Source organism: Pseudopipra pipra, chromosome 24, assembly GCF_036250125.1.
Source record: "Pseudopipra pipra isolate bDixPip1 chromosome 24, bDixPip1.hap1, whole genome shotgun sequence".
Taxonomy (NCBI): domain Eukaryota; kingdom Metazoa; phylum Chordata; class Aves; order Passeriformes; family Pipridae; genus Pseudopipra; species Pseudopipra pipra.
In genome coordinates this window covers 5,816,513-5,839,069 of record NC_087572.1, presented here as the reverse complement: position 1 = coordinate 5,839,069, position 22,557 = coordinate 5,816,513, and the positions used below count along the sequence as shown (strand labels likewise).

Here is a 22,557-nt window from a genome sequence, read left to right as displayed (position 1 = left end):
TTGAGTCCCACCAGGATCAAAGTGAAGGACACACCTCCCAAACCCCAGAGGCTCATGGCACTGTGAGCCCCAGGATGGAAAGAGAAGATGAATTTAAACCTGGAGTCCCCTGTGCTGGGCACTGGGGAGGCCACACCCTGAGTGCTGGGGTCAGGTTTGGAGCCCTCACTGCAAGAAGGACACTGAGGGGCTGGAGCGTGTGCAGGGGAGGGAACAGAGCTGGGAAGGGGCTGGAGCAGCAGGAGCAGCTGAGGGAGCTGGGGGGGCTCAGCCTGGAGAAAAGGAGGCTCAGGGGGGACCTTCTGGCTCTGCAACCCCCTGACAGGAGGGGGGAGCCGGGGGGGGGGTCGGGCTCTGATCCCAGGGAACAAGGGACAGGAGGAGAGGGAACGGCCTTCAGCTGTGCCAGGGGAGGGTCAGGTTGGATATTAGGGAAAATTTCCTCACTGAAAGAGTGGTCAGGCAGTGGCACAGCCTGCCCAGGGCAGGGCTGGAGTCACCAGCCCTGGAATTGTTCAGAAAACACGTGGATGTGACATTCTGTGATACGGATTAGTGGGTATGGGGGTCAAAGATTGAACTGGATGATCTGGAGGTCTTTTCCAACCTTTATGATTCTCTGATTCTGTGACAACAAAAAGGTTTGGAAGTGGGGAGGAACAGTCTCTGCAGAGGCCTCTGTCAGGGCCCGTGGCTGCAGCTCGTGGCTCCTCATCAACCCTTCCCAGCTCACAGGAGCGGCCAAAGCATCCCCACAGCCCTTCCCACAGGGAAAACCTCCTGCTCCCTCACACTTGTAAAACCCCAAGCCATCTTCATCTCTTGATTGAAGCTTTCCAAGGGATAAATATGAAAGGAGAGAGGAGAGGGCTGAAGCTGATGGAAAATTCCCCCGTTTGGCAGCTCCTGCTCCGCGCGGCTCCATCTGGGCACGCACAGATGCAAGGCTGGGCAGATTTGTTTGGTGAAAATCTGAACAGCTTTTCTCAGATGGAAAACAGTGAGGGAAAGATGCAGTAAAAAGAAGTGCCGGGAGAAGTCGGTGGCATATGCAAGTGAGGAAAAAAATTGCAGCTTTTCGGTGAGGCACCCGGGTGGAAAATTCCAGGAGGATTGTTCCAGAGGGAAAAAGCCACGTGTGGGGTGGGACGAGGATGGTTTGGCTGTGCCAGAAGATCAGGGGCAAAACCAGAGGGGAGATTTGGTACAATTCTCAAAAAAAAAAAAAAAAAAAGAAGCTTTGAGAAGAAACATGTTTGAAGACATCAGCACAGGGGGAGCCGGGTCACCTGCAGATGGACAATATGGGAAAGGGGGCAGGACGTGGATTTACTGACAACAAAAGATGGAAGAGGAGATGGAGAACTAATGGCTAAATGCTGGGTGCAGCATAATTCTCCCTAAAAGCCCAACCAGCCAGAGATTTACACATTGCACCAGGTGAAAGAACTCAGAAATATTACTAAAACTCATAAAACCCCTAAAGTCCTTAGATGTGTTTTTATCTCACATAAATAAAAGCCAGAAATTTTAATTAATCCTAATTAACCTGATTAGGATTATTACAGTGCTAAGAATCATTTACTGGCACCACGAGCTTTTCTTCCCCTCTCTCCAAAGAGAATTCCCTTTGTGCACCTGCTTTTAACACCCCCATGCTAGAGAGCACATCCAAATAGAATTCCATTATGGTTGGGAGAGATTTCATGCACTCAGAGAAATGCAGGGAAAAAATACAGAATCATTCACATTATGCACTCTCTGCAGGGATATTTAAGGCTCTTCCCCTCCAAGTAAATCAGTTTTATGTAGGTAAAGTCCTTGAAAATATCAAATCGCAAGTCTTTGCTCACAGAACTTTGTTTCTTAAATTGTAAATTTCTTAAATTTCTTGTAAGTTTGGGAAAGACACAGAGGTCACAGGGAATCAGCATTTCCCACCCGGGGTCACTGTAGGACCCTCACACAATATTGACCTCCTGTGCCTCAGTTTCCTCCTTTGCAACATGAGAACAGTGCTGGAAATCCTAATTCCCTCTCACTTCTACCAAGTCTGAAGTGAAAGACAAGGAGAAATTACTTTCCTTGCTTAAGCTTAAATTTCCAGAACCAGTGGATGCCCCAGAGAAGATGAGGCCTGAACCAGGAGCTGTTCTGACAAACACAGAGGTGCAGCCAACAACAAAGCCCAGCTTTGTGCTCCTCCTGAGAGACAAACAAGGGACTAATTGTTTAGTCTGAGAACTGCTTTGCACCTGATTACCTTTGGGGTCCACGCACAGGTTTTGTTTTCATTTCTTGTTTGTTAAACCCCAGCAGTCCCAGGGACACAAACAGTGGCTCTCCACTGGATTTTTGGTCTCTGTGGGCACCACGTGGCTCTGCCCCTTTGCCTTGTAAATATAAGCTTGGTCTGTAAAGGTTTATTCAGCAGACTCCAGGGAAAATCATAAATCCTGGAATATCACACCCCTTCCACCTCCACCAAAATGAACCTGTGTGCTGGTCCAATGGTACAGACACACAGGGTTTGAGCCCCAGGGCAGAAATCCAAGGGAAGGACATGGACCATCTGCTGGGACACGGATCTGCTGCCACCCAGCAGGTCCAGCACATCCCCCCATCACCCCCAGCTGCCCCCTGGGTTTGTAAGGCAGGACACAAACTGGGTTTGCATTTCTGCCCTCTGGGTCTCAGCCACAAACACTCTTTAAGGAACAAGGATTTGCCAACAGGTGCCAATGGCAGGTGGGTTTTTCAGGGAGGAGGACTCGGGGAATAGTTACTTGCTGATTTTCTAGGAAAGCACAGAAGGGTCATAGAATGGTTTGGGTGGGAAGGAACCCTAAAGCTCATCCATTCCCACCCCTGCCATGGGCAGGGACACCTTCCACTAGCCCAGGTTGCTCCAGCCTGGCCTTGGACACTTCCAGGGATTCCAGGGGCAGCCACAGCTTCTCTGCCCAACCTGTGCCAGGGCCTCCCCACCCTCCCAGGAAAGGATTTCTCCCTAAAATCCAACCAACATCAAAGCACAGCTTCTGCTCTTTCCAACTCCTGTCCCTGCATAAAACCCATCTTGTTCAGGCACTGATGTGACAAATAAACTTATTTCTCATTACAGATGTTCCAAGGGGCTGATGAAATCTCTTGCTTTGAGACACAAATCTCATCAGCCCAAGGAATTGCTTTGCCTTTTGTACCTTTTGCAAGGCAAGTGCAGCATTTTAGGATCTGCCAGAAAGTGCACACAGAATCAGCATCACAGAATATTCTGAGCTGGAAGGGACCCAAAAGGATCATCAAGTCCAGCTCCAATTCCCCACTGCCAAAGGAAAAGACCTGTTGAGTGGGTGACCAAGGCACCCAGGCTGGAGCACAGTTGGGCACATTCAACACTGATTTGAAGGATGGAACATAACATGCTTACTGAGATTGCTGCTGCTACCAGGCTGGGACAGGCTGCAAGTACTTCAGAGGCCAGGATTAGGATTCAAAATGGTCTTGATAAATTGTAGAAATGGTCTGGAAAAAAGAAAAAGAAAAAGGCAATTCAGGAATGGGAGGTGAACAGTGGTAAGACAGGAATAAGCAATGACAGGGTCACGAGGGAAATAAATATCAGCTCACAGTGGGTAATTATTTTTGGAAAAGCCCTCTAAGCTCATCAAGTCCAACAACCAACCAGTACCACCACCATGGTCACCACTAACCCATGTTCCACATGGCTTTTGAAGCCCCTCAGGGATGGTGGCTCTGCCAGGGTGGGGACTCATCATCTGCACTAAAGAGCACAGACAGCAGGGAGGCACCATCATGGTCTTCAAACCCACTAAGGGGGCAACAATAGAGAGGAATAAACTGTATTCTAGACTTGTCAAGGGTAGCACAAGGTGTCATAGTTTTAAATTGCACCAAGGGACACAGGTTAGAAACTGGGAAGTATTTATTTCCTGACTAAGGGAAGGAAAGCCCTGAGATAGAAAGTCAAGGGCAGCTGTGAATTCCTGTGGATCCCTCCCTGGATCAGGGAAGTCAAGGCACAGTCCACCAGGAAAAGGCATGGAGAGGTGGCTTTACCTGGTACTCTTAATTTTCTTTGTTTCCAAGGGTAAAAAACGCTTAGGAAGCAACCCAGTGACTGCCCAGATAAACTTATATAACCCAACTGTTAATTAATTAATTAACCACATCATGACAGCTGAGGCCATGGCCCATCCACCACCTCATCCAGGCAGGCAGTGGGATCTCCCTACACACACCAGGTAGGGGGGGAAGTATTATTATATCAATGTTGTGGAGAAGAAACAGAGCCTTGAAGAGTCCAAGCCACGTTCCAGTGTCACACAGAATGTCTGCATCAATGGCAGAGGAGCCCTGTCCAGTGGGGCAAACCCAAAATGGCCCTTCTAATTAGAGAAAAATTAAAGTATATCCAACACAGCTCTCACTCCAATATCTGCAGGTGCCCTGCATGTGACAGCACACAACAGGATCTCAAAACAGGTTTATTTTTGCCCAAATGTGCCTTCCCACAGAGCATGCAGAATATTCATTGGCAGGTGAGCAACTGCACCATAAATGCTCAGAGCTCTGATTTCTCCTCACCTGCCCAGAATCTCGATGGGGCTGCAGGGCAGGGCTTTGATGGCTCAGGAGGGAAGGCAAATATTTTTAGCAATTCTCCTGGAGTGCAAAAATAGATTTATCAGCAGCCACTCTCCCAGCCTGGCAGGGGCAGCAGAGGCTGCAACAGCCCCACACCAGGGCTGGCAAAGGGGGTCTGTGCCCTGGAGCCAGGCTGGGAGAGCTGGGGGCTCACCTGGAGAAGAGAAGGTTCCAGAAGAGCTGGAGAGGGACTGGGGACAAGGGGTGGAGGGACAGGACACAGGGAATGGCTTCCCACTGCCAGAGGGCAGGGAGAGATATTGGGGAGAAATTGTTCCCTGTGAAGGTGGTGAGACCCTGGCACAGGTTGCCCAGAGAAGCTGTGGCTGCCCCTGGAATCCCTGGAAGTGTCCAAGGCCAGGATGGAGCAACCTGGGATGCTGGAAGGTGTCCCTGCCCATGGCAGCAGGGTTGGAACAAGATGATCCAGAAGTTTTCTTCCAACCCAACCCATTCCACGATTCCCTGATCATCAAGCCCTCGCTGCCACCTGGCTGTGGATAATCTGGGAAAATTTGGTGCCAGAACAGGCATTAGAGATGCTTTTAAGAGAAGTGAATTTCCATTTTAATAGGAAAAATAAAAAATAAATCAAGAGAACGTTTCCCAAGCACACAGTGATGCTCCCAGTGAAAGCTGCCCTGGCTGCAGCACAGAATTACTGTTGCATCACTCCTCTGCTGCTGAGGCTTCTCCAGGGCATCTCTAATCACAAAGAGCAGCTGGAATTCCAATGGGAATAAACACTGCCCTTGCTGATGCATAAACATCCAAGCAGATTTCCTTGGCACCGGCTCTGAGAAGCTGGAGCTCCAGCCTTTACCCCAATTAGGTTCAGAATCATCCTATGAAGTAGCAAAGACTTGTACTGATAAGCTCCATCACTCTTAACTGGGAGGCATCTGCTCATTGTGGGTTTGGAACAAAGAATATCAGGTTAAAAGGGGAAAAAAAATTTCCAAAAGAGCAGTCCAGGCACTTGGGATGAAGTGAGTGTTCTCAGTCTCCCCAGCACGGCTGCAGAACTTCCACCTCCAGGCAGTGACCCTTTGGAAGCAGCTGAACACAAGTTAAAAATTCATATCCCAGCCACAAATATGAATTCCCAAAAATTGCTATCACCCCCTCTAAGCCAGGGGAGGATGCCAGCCCCTGTGACCTTCTGAAGGCACAGCCACAGCTCAGGGCCCTGAGCAGCTCTTCAGGCAGGGAAGGGCCTCGCTGCTCCTCCTTCCTCGTTGAATAAAAGCCTGCTAAACCATTGAGATGAAAAATCTCTATTTTGGGTTGGAAAGAACTCTTTAAACCACAGAAGTAGCCTCATATGGAGATGTGGCCAGTCCCCTTCCCAGGGACTCTGAGCAGGGCAGTGACACGCTCACCAAGCTGGGCTTTCATCCCATCTCCCCCCAGCAGAGCTGCATCCCAAAAAGAGCCTCACGGGACAAGATGCAGCCAAATCCTGCTCTGCTCTGCCCTGGGGGGGGCTCACCTGCAATTTTGGGGGGATACAATGGAGGGAAGGGATTGAGCCACTGGAGAGTATGCACAGGAAGGACATAAAAGTGGGGAAGGGCCTGGATTTGAAGCCCTGTGAGGACACTGAGGGCACTTGGTGTGTTCAGCTGGAGCAGAGCAGGCTGAGGGGAGACCTCAGTGCAGTTCCAGCTGCCTGGGCAGGGGCAGAGGAGGGGCAGGGACTGAGCTCTGCTCTGGGGGAGCAGGGACAGCAGCCAGGGAACGGCTGGAGCTGTGTCAGGGCAGGCTCAGGGTGGATCTCAGGCAAAGGTTCTTCCCCCAGAGGCTGGTTGGGCACTGCCCAGGCTCCCCAGGGCAGTGGGCACAGCCCCAAGGCTGCCAGAGCTGCAGGAGGGTTTGGCTGATCCTCTGGGGCACAGGGGGGGACTCTTGGGGCTGGGCCTGTGCAGGGCTCAGGGTTGGACTCCATGACCCCTGGGGGACCCTTCCAGCTCAGCACATTCTGTGCAATAAATCAGCAGCTGAAACCACGCAGGGTCTTTGAGCAGCTGAGAACAGGTCCCAGCAAAGCTGTGGTTCTCAGGAGGTACCAGCACTGAGGAGCTGAGTTTCTGTAGTGGATATTCACCCACTCAGATGAAAAAAAAAAATAAAAATCCCCCATTTCTGTGTTATTTCACCCTGCTGACAGGAAAGAGCTGGAAAGGGCCATTGCTTCTGAGCTTAATTGCATCCGATGCTTCTAAGGGTGAGGGAAAAGAGCACTTCATGAGCCAAAACCAGAAAAAAAAAGTGAATATATTACACTGCAGCAAGAGCAGCATCTTCAAAGCTTTGCTCCCCACACCCTCAAGTGTGAAATCAGAGATTTTTTTTTTTTTTCTCAGTAATGCTTTTTGCTCATTTCCTGCCTGGCCTCTTAGTCTTAGAACAATGAATCAGGATTAATTAACATCAATGTCAAGATTAAGATCACGCCTAACTAGGACTTTCTTGTCATCTTCCAAGGAATTAAAGCAAAGCCCACGTACTGCTGGACTGACCACAGTGCAGGGCTGGGCTGACTCTGCTCACCCACGGGGACCTGGTGCTTTTGGGTGAAACCAGCCCCAAGTGAGCACAAATATCTCGTTCTCATGAAACTCTGACAGTCTCCCCAAGCTGGTTTTTATTTCCCATGCACCTCCAACAAACCCAGCACCATTTGTTTTCCAGGCAGGAGCCTGAAGCTCTGGACTGAGGTCAAGGAGATGCACTTCAAGCTGAAGATGCTGCAAGCCACAAACAAGTATGAGAAGGAAAGACAAGTCCAGCTGTCCCTGGTGCTCTCAAATCAGTGCTTAGCAGCTGAGAAGGAAGTTTATCTGGATTCTCTTGCCAATATACACCTCTGACCTTATCAGGCTCCATATTCTCATAAGGTCAGTCACTGTCAAACTCTGCTGTTATTCACAGTTTAACAATCCCTCTCAAACTATGAACTTCCAGGCACCTTTTGTAAGAGAAGCAGAGCAGAAAGTCTTGTCTTTCTCATCTTCTGGGCTTTTGCTCAGCAGGCTGCTGCAAGTGCAAGCCAAGTAAAAAAGTGGGATGAAAGGGTGGGATATAACCCCTTTAGTCGCCTCCCTGTAGGGGAGACAGAAGCTGTGGCTGCCCCATCCCTGGAAGTGTCCAAGGCCAGGCTGGATGGGGCTTGGAGCAACCTGGGCTAGTGGAAGGTGTCCCTGCCCATGGCAGGGGGTGGTCTGTAAGGTCCCTTCCAGCCTAAACCACTGTGTGATTCCCTGATGTGGCTCCTCCAAGCAGCTCCAACCTCCCCAGCCTGGCAGGGATCCATCAAACTGGATCTCCTGCCCAGGTGATGCAGCCAAGAGCAGCAGCATCACAACTGTGGGGATGACTGGACTAGAAGACCCTCAGGAGATCTGCAGCCCCCTCTTCCCAAGCTCTGAATGCACATGACAAACACAGTGTTCTCCAAAGGAAGCTGCTGCCGAGCCTGACAGTGTCTGTGGCAGCTTCTGCTCACTCCTCCTCCCCACAGCCACCCAAACAGGGCACCAAGAACAACAGCCAGATTATTCATGTGGCCCATTTCTGCTGCCTGTTGGGTTTATTTTGCTCAAGTGTGGTGTCTTAGAAGTTGTTCAAGATGACCTTTGCCTTTAGAAATCATTAAGAGGAGAAAAGAGATTCACAGGCCCGGGGGAGTGTGAGGGACTTTAAGTTTTTGACACTTCTGCAGAGTAATAGTACTTGGCTGAACTAAGGAAGTGGAGTGAGGCTGTGAACTGAGACTGAACCAGCAGCTCTTAAGTTTAGGATGTAATGAGTTACAGAAAAGAGTGTTAAAAAAAACCCAGAATGTCTCTGCAGAACATTGGCCACTGGCCTCCATCTCTGAGTAGAAAATGTCATAAAGGCAGCGAGTTCAGCAAAAAATAAGGTCATCAAACACCTGTACTAATGACTTATTAAGATAAAAACCTTTGCTTAATCTTCCCAGCAGTGAAAAGTGAAAAATTTCACTTTCCAGCTTCCAAAACACAAATATCCAGGTTCCTCTCAAGAAATCTCACAGCACCCTCCCCACCCCACCAGCAGCAAGGGGAGAGATGACACCTCCTGCCACGGTCTGTGCAATCCCCCTGGGGTCCAGAGCAGAAACCAGGACCTTCTGGGGGTTTTAAGGCTTTAACAGCTTGACAAACACAAGATGCTGATCTGCTGGAGAGAGTCCAGAGGAGAACCTGGAGATGCTCCAGGGCTGGAGCCCCTCTGCTCTGGAGCCAGGCTGGGAGAGCTGGGGGGGTTCCCCTGGAGAAGAGAAGGCTCCAGGGAGAGCTGAGAGCCCCTGGCAGGGCCTAAAGGGGCTCCAGGAGAGCTGGAGAGGGACTGGGGACAAGGGATGGAGGGACAGGACACAGGGAATGGCTTCCCACTGCCAGAGGGCAGGGACAGATGGGATATTGGGAAGGAATTGTTTGCTGTGAGGGTGGGGAGGCCCTGGCCCAGGTTGCCCAGAGAAGCTGTGGCTGCCCCTGGATCCCTGGAAGTGTCCAAGGCCAGGTTGGAGCAACCTGGTGTAGTGGGAGGTGTCCCTGCCTGTGGCATGGGGTGGAAAGAGATGAATTCTAAGGTCCCTCCCAACCCAACCCATCCTGGGATTCTCTGCCAAAGCCACCCTACCACGAGCTGATCTGTCTCTCCCCCAGCCTGGCCAGCAGCAGAACATCTCCCCATGGATGTGCTCATATGCCCCAAGATTTTCATCTCCCTGCTCCAGCAGCTCCAGCAGCTCCCACACATGGGCAACTTCTATCCCATCACCCACTTTCTCCAAGCTTCTCACCTGGAAACAACCCCAAAGTGTAACCCTGACCCAGCAGCCAAACTAACCCTCGTTATTAAACTCCACTCGTGTCACACACTCCGGTTGTACAAAGTGCAGCTGGCTTGGGTTGGTTTTTTGGGGTTTTTTTTTTGCTTTATGAGAGGGAGAGAGAAAAAAAGCAACAATTCTCCTGTGAGCACAGAGGTTCCACTGCACTTTTGGTGGATGACACACCAGAGAACCACAACTGCACAGCCCAGAGGAGACAAAGGGCTGATGCGAACGGAAAACAAAGCAGCAAAAGGAAGTAATTCTGTAAAGGCAATTTGCTTTTGTTCTTTCAGGGGCTTTTTGGGGTATCTTCTTTCCATAGAAAGTTTCCACTACAGTTATTTAAATGAAACTTGTGTATATTTTCGTCCCCCAAACCTGTGAGGCTGCACAGCAGGAGCTCTGCTGAGAATCAGTAAAACAAACACAGAGCTGTGTCCAGGTCCGGGTTCTTTGTCAGAAATGGAGTGGAAACACAAGGAATACCCCAAAACAATTAGTAAGTTATGTTCTTAACCTAAAAGCTGTGAAGACCTCGAGATATCATTTAGCAAAGCCACTGGAGATGTTTTAGGTGGGGACAAAACTATCTGCAAACATGTGAAAAGTGAGAGCCCAAAGGTACCTGCACAGGAATGGGGCAAAACATGGAAAGGGAAGAGTGGGATGAACATCAGGAAATCCCTTCAACAAGGCTCAGCCCATCACTTGGAACAGCTCAAGGCTGGAGCACTGGGTTGGAAACACAGCTTTCCAGGATGCAGAGTTTCATGGAATCACCTCAATTTTGGGCTCCAGTGGACTCAGATATGGGGAAAAAACAACACGAGCACAGTCTGGGACAGAGCTTCTAACCTGAGCTCCCAAGGGATTTGGGGATGTCTTTGCCATTCTCGAGGCACTTCCAGCCCTGATGGTGAATATTAAAGCAGCTGGTGAATATTAAAGCAGCTCTTGCTCTGTGCAGTAATGCAGTGGCCCAAACCCAGCACAGAAAAGCCCATTTCTTCAGAAGATTTACACTCCACCTCCAAAGGGGTTAAATAACGTGGCCAGCATGTGTTTCTTGTGGAAAAATGACTCACAGGAAGGATGGCAACAATGCACTGCTATAAAATATTCAACATAATAGCTCTGCCCTGCACTGAAAGAATGAAAACCAAGGTAAGTGGACCTGTGTATTTCTCCTGGTTCTCAAAGTCACTAATGGCCCTCTGGCTCTGGGAACAGATGTCCCAGCAAACTGCAGGCACCACAATTTACTCTCTGCAAAGTCCTGCCTGGCATTTAATTAAAATTTGATTGTGGCCATTCCCAGCAGCTCTTCCCACAGACTGAGAAGTGGATCTTTCGGAGCTGAGGAGCCCAGTTCATCAATAAAACACTGCAGGAGGAAATGCCAGTGTGGGGGGAGCTTTGGGGTGGATGTTGCAGCCCCGGGCAGGGGCCCTGCAGGGCTGTTCAGGGCACTGCCACGGATCTGAACCAGCCTGAGGGCCAGAGTGGGGTGAGCCCAGGGTGGGGATTGGGGTTTTTTCTGCTTGGACTCATCAGGGTTCATCAGCATCATAAAATCACAGAATGGTTTGACTTGGAAGGGATCTTCAAGTTCATCTTCTCCCACCCCCTGCCATGGGCAGGGACACCTTCCATGAGCCCACGTTGCTCCAACCCAGCCTGGGACACTTCCAGGGATTCCAGGGGCTGCCACAGCTTCTCTGGGCAACCTGGGCCAGCCCCTCCCCACCCCCATAGCCAAGAATTTCTCCCAAATATCCAATCTAAATCTGCCCTCTTCTATTTTAAAGCCATTCCCTGTGTCCTGTCCCTCCATCCTTTGTCCCCAGTCCCTCTCCAGCTCTCCTGGAACCCCTTTAGGCACTGGAAGGGGCTCTCAGGTCTCCCCAGAGCCTTCTCTTCCCCATGCTGAACACTCCCACCTCTCCCAGCCTTTCCCTTTAGGAGCAGAGGACAGAACTGGACCCACCAGTTCACCTTCCAGTCTGGGAGAACAACCCTTTCACTGCAGAAAGCTCCTTATTCACCATTTCATTTCCCATGGCAGAGACCTTTCAGGAACAATCCCAGCCTGGTGGGAGGATCTGGCCACCTAATGGAGAATCCTTAAAGCTTTGAGGTTTTTTTGCCCTGTGGCTGTTCTTGGTCCCAGCAGAGCAGTGGGAGGCACCAGGGGCTGGAGGGACACAGGTACCTGATGCTTTCAGGGGGTGAAGAGGGACTGGGGCTGCTCAATACCCCTCTGCTGCTCCCACCATGCCCAGATTCTACAGAGTTCCAGCTGGGGGCTTGATGAGAACAGAAAATCATCTTTTCTCCCATCCCACACCTTTTTTCTTTGTGGCTTCTATCAAAGCCAGTAACTACAAGCACAAGAGAAGGAGACTCAGCAGCTCTGGGGCTTGCACACAATTCCATATATCCCAGAGGTTCTGGAAGTGACCAGGTGTTCAGAGGTCCCACAAGTGGCTGTGAGGGAAGAAGAAAATCCCAGGAGTGTCTCATGAGATCTCTCCTTGTGGGTCCCAGAGACAGTGATCCTGAATCCATGAGCAAAACAACCCAGCCAAGGAAGGAAACAGCCACACCCATGAAAACTGATGCTTGACAGCACCAGATCATCCCAAACATCAGTGCCCTGCTACCAGGCCACCCTTGAACCTTCAAGCAAAAGAGGGAAGAAAAGGCAAAAAGCAAGACAAAACATCCTCAGCTGCTTCTGCTTTTAGGAAAACCACCCTCCTGCTCCCTGCAGGGATCTGCAGAAAGCCCTGGATTAGAAGACCCAGGGAAAGCAGAGTTTTCCTGCTGAGCTAGAGATGATATGAGATGCTGAGAAGAAAAATGGCAACTCCTCTCTGTGCACAGCCTGAGGAAAAAGAGGCTCTTGCTCATCCAGCTCCAGGGCCAGGAGGGATGAGCAGCATCCTCTGCCCTACAGAGCACTGGCAGCAGCAGCTCTTTGGGCTGAGAGCTGAGGGGCTCTGGGGACCTGAAGGGGCAAAGGAGGTGTCATCAGCTTCTCTCTGGAGCCTCAGGGGTTAACCAGGCACAGCCCTGCAAACCTCCCCCTCTGAAGGTGTCTGTCGATGCTTCACCTCCCCGGGCAGCTCCTCGGAGAGTCAGGGGAGGCAGAGCCAGAATGATGGATGCAAAATTAAAAGCTCGATAAATAATTAATTGCTGAGGTCATCAGATTGTAGGAATGTGTCCATCTCGCTCTGCACTCTCCTGGTAATCAGGGGAGTCTCTGTTTCAACGGTGGGAGAAGTGGTCCTGCAAGAACATCATTCCTGCCCACCCCTGCACTGGATGCCACAGGAATCAATAGCAATAAATCACTTGGTGAGTGCTGGGATGACTTCAGGAGTGTTAAGCAAACAGAGAGCCCTCAGAGAGCCCCAAATAAAGTGAGAGGTGAGCTGGAGTAACTTATTAAGGTAATTATTAAAATGCAAAACATCAAATATGTATAGCAGAGATAAAACCTCCTTTCCTCTTTCCTGTGTCGGCCTCTCCACAAATGCTGATGAAAAAGAGCCCCCTGAAGTCCCACAAATAAAACACACACATGAAAGCAAAGCCACCTCGTGTAACCCTTTCTCTTCCTCCTGTCCACACTTTATCTCCTCCGAGTTTTCCTGCCATAAAACTCCCTGGCTGTGGGAGCAGGCAGGCAGTGTTTCCAATAAGAGCAATTTCTCGTAAGTGATGTTGACAGTGGGATTGTAAATAAGTGTTTAACGACAATGAACATGCTCAGAATGAGAGAAGTTTATCCCACAGTTGATGTGTTGCAGAGCTCGTTGCATCCTCCGGGCTCAGGGTGCTGAGCAGGGGGCACTGATGGGATCCAGGCTGGGAAATGTGCTCTGGGATGACCCTGCTGGAGCAGGAATTTGGGACCAGATGACCCCACTGTGGCTGCCCCACTCTGGGATGCTGTGCCAGGTCCTTGTGCTCCCACCAGCAGCAGTGGAACAATCCAGTCTCTGGACTGGGTCAGATCAGCTCCTTGGCAAGGACTAATGATCCCTCAGCATGTCAAGCACAAACAATGGAGAAATATTAGGGTTATTTCTACATCCCAGGAGGAACTGGGGAAATCTAACAGCTCAAACTGGGGTTTAGGGAGGGTTAATAATGTTTGCACAAAACCACGTGCTCAGGACTTCTCTGCTTTGTGCTGCACCTACAAAGTTACTTTAAATAATTCCATGGGAGTTGCTTCCCAATTTATGAACAGCATCTTACTATATCCATGTAGTAATGTCATCATCCCAAATCCAGCCTCAGCCGTGGTGGAGCCACTTTATTCCACTGTAACAGAGCCATTTGTGGCCATAGACACCCATTACTGGATCTAATGAACCCCTATCACCATAAATCACATCCACCTCTAACTTCTCACATTACCCTACAACAGGGCCCAGACCATCCCCTCTATCTTGGAACCTTTTCCCACTTCAAAATAAGACCTGACCATCCCCTCTGTCTTCAAACCTTTTCCCTCTTCACAATAAAAGCTGTCTGATTTTATTAGTGTTTTACCTGAAACCCCACCACAGGAGGCAGCACCAGAGTGCCAACACCAAAGCAGCCCCTTCCCACTGCCCTGGGGGCTCTTCTCTGCCATTTCCCTTCAGCTGTTCCTCACCTCCATCAGAAAGACAGGCAGTAAAAACCTCCTGCAAACACTGCTCCCAATTAAAGGGAGCCCTTATGAAACCAGTATCACAGCCAACTGCTTCAGATATTTCTCCCTGGAAGAACTTGCAGCGTTTCCTTGCAAGAACCCCCGAGCACAACAGTTTCCACAGTGATCACAGAAAAAGCAGCAGAGCCAGAAATAACACAGTTAAATGGAAAACATCCCCTGCACTCACTCTGTGACACCCCCTTGGAGTGTGAGAGGGCTCCCAGGCACTGGGGGTGATTCCTCCCAGTGACAGCCCCAGCCCAGAGCAGCCACCCCAGGGAAAATGCAAATGGAGATGGAAATGGAGCCAAAATATCACTTTGAAGTGGTGCTGGCAGAAGGGCAGGTGCTCCCTACACACATGGTCTGAACAGGGAGATAAGCCATGAGCACATCCCACAGCACCTCCCACAGTACAATATTCCCAATGTTTTACCCAGCCAGGTGGGACAGAATGGCCACTCCAAGGGGTCTGGGATGCCTCAGGGAGGGAGATTTTAGTTCTCACACAGACCTGGTGCAACAGCAGGGTGGAAAAGGGCCGAGTGTTGGAGCTGCTCTAACCCCCCTCAGCACTCCCATTCCTCAATTCTTTGGGCTCTGGTGGGAAAGCTGCAGTTTCCATTCCTGTGAATCCTGGTGTGTATTCCCAGGACACTGCAGTGCTCCCATTCCCTGCTCTGTGGGCAGTGCCATCTCCACCACTGCTGTGCCTGGGCTGGCACCGCTGACTTCCCACATTTAGTGCCCAGAAGAGAGAGGCAGCTCCCAGCAAGCCCCTTTCCAAAGCTATTTCCTGCAACAAGTGCCCTCACCAGCCTCAAACTCTGTCCTGGTTTACTGCTCTTAAGAAAAGAACAAAATCAGCTTGTTGGGTTTTTTTTTTAAACCCAACTTTTTGCCCCCCCCAACCCTCACAAGCATCTTCTCCTCCTTAGCTCTCTGTCCCCAGGTCCTTTCAGAGCCTTGTTTTGCCTGGGAAAACCCAACATACTTCTGTGCACAAGAAAGCACCACGTTTATCACCTTGATTTGCATTTATTAAAGCACTTGACCAACCTCCTGCTCCCTTTGGAAGGTGCTGCTTGGATTTAGGATGGCAAAAATGGGCTCAAAAAGAAAACAAGCCTGAAAACAATGTCCAGTTTCGATTTTTGGTGAGAGGTTTTGTGACACATCCACAAACAGAAGCCTTCCAGGCCAGGCCAGATACACCCCAACTACCAGGGAAGACTTACTTCCAGTTCAGAATAAATAGGATTGGGGTGTTTCTGTTATTTATATTCACAAACTTCATTTCTGCTTTTACACCTGTTTACTTAAAAAAAAAAAATGAACTGCACGTCTCACGTGTTGGGGACCATCTCCTGCCTTCTGATCAATTCCCACCTCTGATTAATGCAAATATGAAGCAAAGTGTTTTCTAAGTTTGCAGCAAATCCCCACAGGTGGATGACAGATTAAAACTGGAAGGCAGCAGAGCGTGTCCAGAGCAATGAATTACAGAGAATCAAAAAGCTGCTCCATTCCACGGAGACTCTGAGGCAACCAACACCTCAGCTGGGACTTCCCCTTAACTTCTTTAAAGCCCTAAAACCTGCATAATGCATAATAAAACCAACACTGCAGGGTTTTTTCCTTCAGCACAAGCACAGCCCTGGGGTTATGAAAAGCTCTCCAGCCTGGCAGGGATGGTTTCAGCCTTTCCCACTTGCATTCCCCGAGTGCAAACGGTGCCATTCAAAGCTGCTCCACAAAAGCAGGAGGGTTTGGCCTTAACAAACACTCCAGAATTAAAAGGGATTAACCTTAGGAATGATAAAAACCACGGCAGTAAACTCATCAGACACTGAGTCACCACTGAGGATGCTCCAGATGGGAGATGTGAAGCTCCAGCCTGTGCTGGTCTGGGTCTGCTCACACGGTGTGAGGAACATCTGAAGTGATTCTTGCATCTTTTTTCCTCATTTCAGCAGGTTTTTGAGCTGCTTCTGGGCCATCAGTGCTGGAAAGCAATCGTTGCCCCAGCCCAGAGTGCTCCTGAGCCCTCACTGTGAATCTTGACCTTAGTTAGGCTGAGCCAGGCTGGGAGAGCTGGGGGGGTTCCCCTGGAGAAGAGAAGGCTCCAGGGAGAGCTGAGAGCCCCTGGCAGGGCCTAAAGGGGCTCCAGGAGAGCTGGAGAGGGACTGGGGACAAGGGGTGGAGGGACAGGACACAGGGAATGGCTTCCCACTGCCAGAGGGCAGGGAGAGATGGGATGTTGGGAAGGAATTGTTGGCTGTGAGGATGGGGAGGCCCTGGCCCAGGTTTCCCAGAGAAGCTGTGGCTGCCCCTGGATCCCTGGAAGTGTCCAAGGCCAGGTTGGACGGGGCTTGGAGCAACCTGGGCTGGTGGGAGGTGTCCCTGCCCATGGCAGGGGGTGGGACTGGATGAGCTTTAATTTCCCTTTAACCCAGCCCAGTCTGGGACCCTGTGAGGTGTATCACAGTTATTTGTAGTCGTTCACTGTTAACGTGGAGCACTTAAAATACTGTTTAAACCAGCATCAATTTATTTTTATTTAGTGTTTTTCACACTGGTGGAAAAAACTCTGTGGTATTTTACAAACTGCTGTGGAGGGAGTGTGTGGCAATGCCCCTGGGAGGGAGGGAGAATATTTTTAACCCTGTTTTACAGAAGTGGGAACTGAGGCATGCACTTTTCCACAGAGGGATATTGGCCAGAAAGCCTTTTGAGTTCCTGCAGGAGAACTTCCAGCAGGGATCCTCCTCACTTGCAGAAGAAGCACACACTTATTCCAGACTACAGTGGCCACACTGTTGTGTCCCAGCCAATTTTCTCACGTAAACAGAGTGGTGAAATGCTGGGGAAGAGTGGTTTCTCTTCAGGTTTTGTTAATTTTAGCCTGAGAAAGTCATGAAGGAAATGCCTAAGCACTATGGGCAAGTTTGTGGGAGGTAATTAAACACCCAGCTCAGCTTCCCTTCCAACTCAGACAAACTCCACGTTTGCTGCAGATATCTGGGACTCTATTTTTGCACTTGGTTCTGGCCTGACCTTCCATTGCTCTGTTTTGTTCCAAAGTCAAATCTCCAACTGAAGGCATCTCTCTTTTAAACACAACCAACACTTCATTTTCCTCTTTCAAACATTTTTAGTGGGTTCAGATACACAAAAAAAAAGCTTTGTCCTGCCCAGAAACCTCCCATTTCGGACCAGTACTCCAGCTGGGATGCCAAGAGACCTCAAATTAGAGTCAAGAAATCCCTTTGCTATTTTTACTTGTCCAAAGAATCAGCAGCTCTTCGAGGAGTCCCTCCAGAAACACCCCCAGTGCTCCCAGAGGGTGCATGTCCTTAAGGAACAGGAATTACCTCCCCACCTCGTCCCAGCTTCATTCCCCTAAATCCACCCCTCCCCTCGTGCTCTGAGCCCACTGTGAGTGTCCCCAGGGGGGTTTAGCAGATTTACACCCTTCTGGCAAGAAGGTGCCAACTATAAATTTGCAGCCTGTTACCAAATCCCAGCTGCCCCAGCCCAGCAGCTGCTTTTGCTTTCCAGGTGCCAGGTGCCATCCCAGGCTTTTCCAAAAGCATCCATCTCAATCCATCCACGGGAACTCTGGGAAGCCTTTTTATTTTTCATTTCTGCTCAGCTTGTTTTAGCCCCATCTTAAGTTTTTCTATAGCTTTAGTTTATAAAGCAATGGCTTTAATGTCTATCACTTTTTAAAGTTATAAATAATAAAAATATAAACCAATATGTAAATATAAAAGAATGTAAAAATGTAAAAATATAAAAATGTAAAAATATAAAAATGTAATATATAAATATAAATAAAAAATATAAATATACATAAAATAGAAGAATATAAAAATATAAAATATAATCTATATAATCTAAATAAAAAATAAAAATTTAAAATAATATAAAATATGTAAATATAAATAAAATATATAAATATACATAAAATATAAGACTATAAGAATATAAAAAATATAAAATATAATCTATAAAATCTAAATAAAAATAAAAATCTGAAATATAAAATAATATAAAATATAGAAATATAAATAAAATATACAAATAAAATATAGAAATATAACAATATAAAATATTACAATATAAAAATATAAATATATAATGATATAAAATAAAAATATAACTATATAACAATATAAAATAAAAATTAAAATATAAAATATAGATATAAAAATAAATAATAAAATAATGAGAAATAAGAAATTTATAAATGTATTTAGTAAATCTCCCCAGAAGGGAACAAGCCCAAAGAACACTGAATAAAGGGCAGGAGGGAACACAGGAAACCCGTGGGCAGCTATTTAAAGAGTCAGCGATGCCTCATGGAAAACTCTGCAGCACATTCCTGTCAGTGACAAAGCCACTGCTTTGGCCCCGGGTCACCAACTCCTCCCTCGGGCTCCTCGTCCTCCCCTGCCCAGCAGGGAATGGGGGGGCCTTCCCATCCAGCACCTTCCCTGGATATCTCCCAGCAGGGAATGGGAGAGCCTTCCCATCCAGCACCTTCCCTGGATATCTCCCAGCAGGGAATGGGGAGAGCCTTCCCATCCAACCCCTTCCCTGGATATCTCCCAGCAGGGAATGGGGAGAGCCTTCCCATCCAACCCCTTCCCTGGATATCTCCCAGCAGGGAATGGGGAGAGCCTTCCCATCCAACCCCTTCCCTGGATATCTCCCAGCAGGGAATGGGGGGGCCTTCCCATCCAGCACCTTCCCTGGATATCTCCCAGCAGGGAATGGGGAGAACCTTTCCATCCAACCCCTTCCCTGGATATCTCCCAGCAGGGAATGGGAGAACCTTCCCATCCAACCCCTTCCCTGGATATCTCCCAGCAGGGAATGGGGGAGCCTTCCCATCCAACCCCTTCCCTGGATATCTCCCAGCAGGGAATGGGGAGAGCCTTCCCATCCAACCCCTTCCCTGGATATCTCCCAGCAGGGAATGGGGGAGCCTTCCCATCCAACCCCTTCCCTGGATATCTCCCAGCAGGGAATGGGGGAGCCTTCCCATCCAACCCCTTCCCTGGATATCTCCCAGCAGGGAATGGGGGAGCCTTCCCATCCAACCCCTTCCCTGGATATCTCCCAGCAGGAGAATCAGCCAAAAGCCCAGGGCCCAAAGCTCAGTCCAGTCCTGAATCCCTGCAAAGCTTCCCGAGGCTCTGTGGGTTTCCCAGCCTGTTTTGGGAGCCCTGTCCCCCAAAGAACACCCACCATCCACCTTCTCCAGGTGCTTCTCTAGCTGGGGGTCAGTCCCACACTTCTCCAGTTGGCTTTTTATCCCATTCCCATTCCTGACCCTGAGAACATTCCCTGCTCTGACTGGGCACATGACCAGCTCACAACACAACAGCCCTGAACCCTTCAACCCCCCTGGCTCCTGGTTCATTGTGATAATTATGAGAGATGGGACCATCAGGAGAATAATCACACACCTGAGGATGAAGGAGGGCAGTCCACAAACACCTGAGGCTTAAATCTACTCCTAATTCCTATGAAAAGTGACAACAGGAGGCTACAGAAGGAAGGGTTGTGTCTGGTTTGTGCCTTGTGGACTAGAGAACTGCCCTTCACGAGAGGCAGCTCAGCCAGGCTGAAGCTGGGGTTCAGTCTGGACACAGGACTGGGACAGTAAAGACTTCAGGGAACTTAAAACCAAGTTTGCTGGGAAAAGGGCCAGGCTCAACTTTACTGGGTCCTCCTGAGGTTTCCCCTCTGAGCTGCCCCACCAAATGAGGGCTCAGCAAACCTGCCAGGTCTCAGTGCATCTGAGAGCAACATTAGTGGAGAAACCCAAACCCTGGGTCTGAATTCAGCTGGATCTTGCCCATTTCTGACATACCTTTCCTTCCTGCCTAAAAGCTGTGGGACTAATGGAGCAGCAGTGCAAAATAACTGAAAGCCCAAAGCCTCCCAGGGCTGCCAAGCCTGGATAACACTTTAACGAGCAGGAAACCCTCCAAAGTCCAAGGAAGGAACAGGGGAAGGGCTGGGTGAGCGGCGTGGAAAAGACAACTTAGGATCTGGAGACTGAGGAGCTGCTGAAACTGAAAATCCCATTAGCACAGAAAAGACTTGGATATCAATTTATAACCAGGTTTCCCCAATGCTGAAGATGTTCTGCTCTGAATTTGTCCCACTTTGTGCCCACATGAGATGGAACAAGGCTTCGAGGCAAGGAGGAACAAGTAGTCCTTGCTTACAGCAAGTCCATTTTGGGAAGGCAGGAAAACTTGATCTCATGTTTTCCCCTCAGTTATCCCTGCTTAAAAGTTGCTGAGCAGTTCCCAGAAGGAAGGAAAGTGTCCCCAAACTGCAATTTTCCGTACAACTGGAAAAAAAAAAAGTTACAAAAATACCATCTAGGTATTTAATGGGTTAGTTCCTGTTCTTCTGAGGGAAAAGGCTTCTCAGAAGGTTTCCACACAAGTAAACACTGGGGGATGTCTCTGCCCATCTCCCTGAGCTCTGCAGGGCTGGTTTCCTCACCTCACCCTGCTCACCTGCTCCGAGAGCTCGGAAAAGTGGGCAGGGAGCAAAATCCAGCACTGCAGGAGCTGCTCCCAGCCTGGATTTCCCAGGAAGGCTTGGGCTTAGCTCAGGGCTCTGCAGAGAAAATGAAGCCACGTGGAGGACAAGGGAGATTTTTGGCACATTTGCTTTCACCAAACGTTTTCTGAAGCCCCGGGCCCTCCCCCACGGGCCCTCCCTCACACACAATGAGCCTTTTGATGCTCATTAGAAGGTTCACCTTATGCAGGCACATAATTAGAGCTGGGAGGGATAAAAATCTCCCTTCTGATTGCTGCTCCGTTCCAGGGACTCCCAGAGATCCCTAAGCCGGCCTGGGAAAGCCCATTTTGTGGAATTCAAGCCCTGGCACAGCGGGAGCACTAATCCCAACTGTCCTCCTGCAAGGTGGTCTGGCAGAGCCCGGGAGAGGGAGCACCACTGAGAAATGGCTCTGGATTAATGAGGGGAAGGCGGGAGGGAAGAATTCAGCAAGTGTAACAGGCAGAGGGAAAACAGAATAAATATTTCCCTGCATCCCAAGCAGCCCTGCTTCCTGCAGATCCCAGCAGAGCCATAAAGATCTCCTAACAAGCAGCCTTTTTAAAGTCAGAGACAACGGTGTTGAATGTATATTTTAAATAAATTGCTTTCCTTTCCAGAGGGTAATTTTCTTTTTCCTAAATTTGACCCCCATTGCCAAGAAACCAAATGCTTTGAGGCTCTTTAGAGCCAGGAGGAGTCTGCTGAAACACTCTCTGCAGTCAACACGTGCAGCCAAACGTGGCCAGAAGTTGTGAGAGCAGAGCTCCTGCAAGCACGGAGTCAGCAGGAACCTCGGGGAGCAGAGGACAGGGAGGAAATGAGGAAAGCCAGGACTCCTAATGCGGGAATAACCCAGGAAAGGCAGGGTTCCTCATGCAGGAATAACCCAGGAAAGGCAGGGTTCCTCATGCAGGAATAACCCAGGAAAGGCAGGGTTCCTCATGCAGGAATAACCCAGGAAAGGCAGGGTTCCTCATGCAGGAATAACCCAGGAAAGGCAGGGTTCCTAATGCAGGATATGCCCAGGAAAGCCAGGGTTCCTCATGCAGGAGAAACCCAGGAATGCCAAGATTCCTAACACAGGAACAACCCAGGAAAGACAGGATTCCTAATGTAGGATATGCCCAGGAAAGGCAGGGTTCCTAATGCAGGATAAGCCCGGGAAAGAGGGTTCTTCATGCAGGAGGAAGACGTGGCCATGGGACTGTGCCAGTGACGTGCAGGGAGGGAGTTCCCCGGAGCCCCTCATTAATGACCTGCCACCCAATGCCGAGGATGGCCCCGTGCTTTCCCCCCGGGATAACTTCCCTGCTCTCCTGTTGCTGCTCAACCCCCGCCGTGAGCGATGCCCCGGCCCCGCAGCTCGGCGGAGCTTTCTCAACAGTGTTTCTGTTGTTCACTTCAGAATAAACATTATTTTCGAAATCCTCCCTCCAGGGACTCACCCCAGAGGGTCCCCCGAGGATCCCCCACATCCGACCCCGCTCACGCGGCACGGGCTGAACACTGAGCTATTCTACTGCCCGGTATTTTCCAAGAGCAAACTCCAAACATTTCTGGGTTTGCTCACCCCCCCCGTCTGCTCTGAACGTGCTTTCGCTCAGCCAGGAAAACCAAAGGAGCAGAGCCTGTGGTCTGCTCTTGTGCACCTGGGGCAGCCTCTCAGCAGGGCAGGGGGGAAAGGAATCCTGTGAGGGTCCTTTGTTCCGAC

At 49.6% G+C, this 22,557-nt stretch overlaps 1 protein-coding gene across 7 annotated transcripts in view; it reads right to left on the bottom strand.

The window, feature by feature from the left end:
- The window catches only part of HIVEP3 (HIVEP zinc finger 3), a 300,052-nt gene that overhangs the window by 98,570 nt on the left and 178,925 nt on the right, over positions 1 to 22,557 (bottom strand). For all 7 annotated transcript variants that reach the window (XM_064635223.1, XM_064635225.1, XM_064635227.1 and 4 more), the window contains one exon: positions 3,431 to 3,525. The gene's annotated coding sequence lies outside the window, so the exon portion shown is untranslated. The remainder of the gene's footprint in view (positions 1 to 3,430; positions 3,526 to 22,557) is intronic.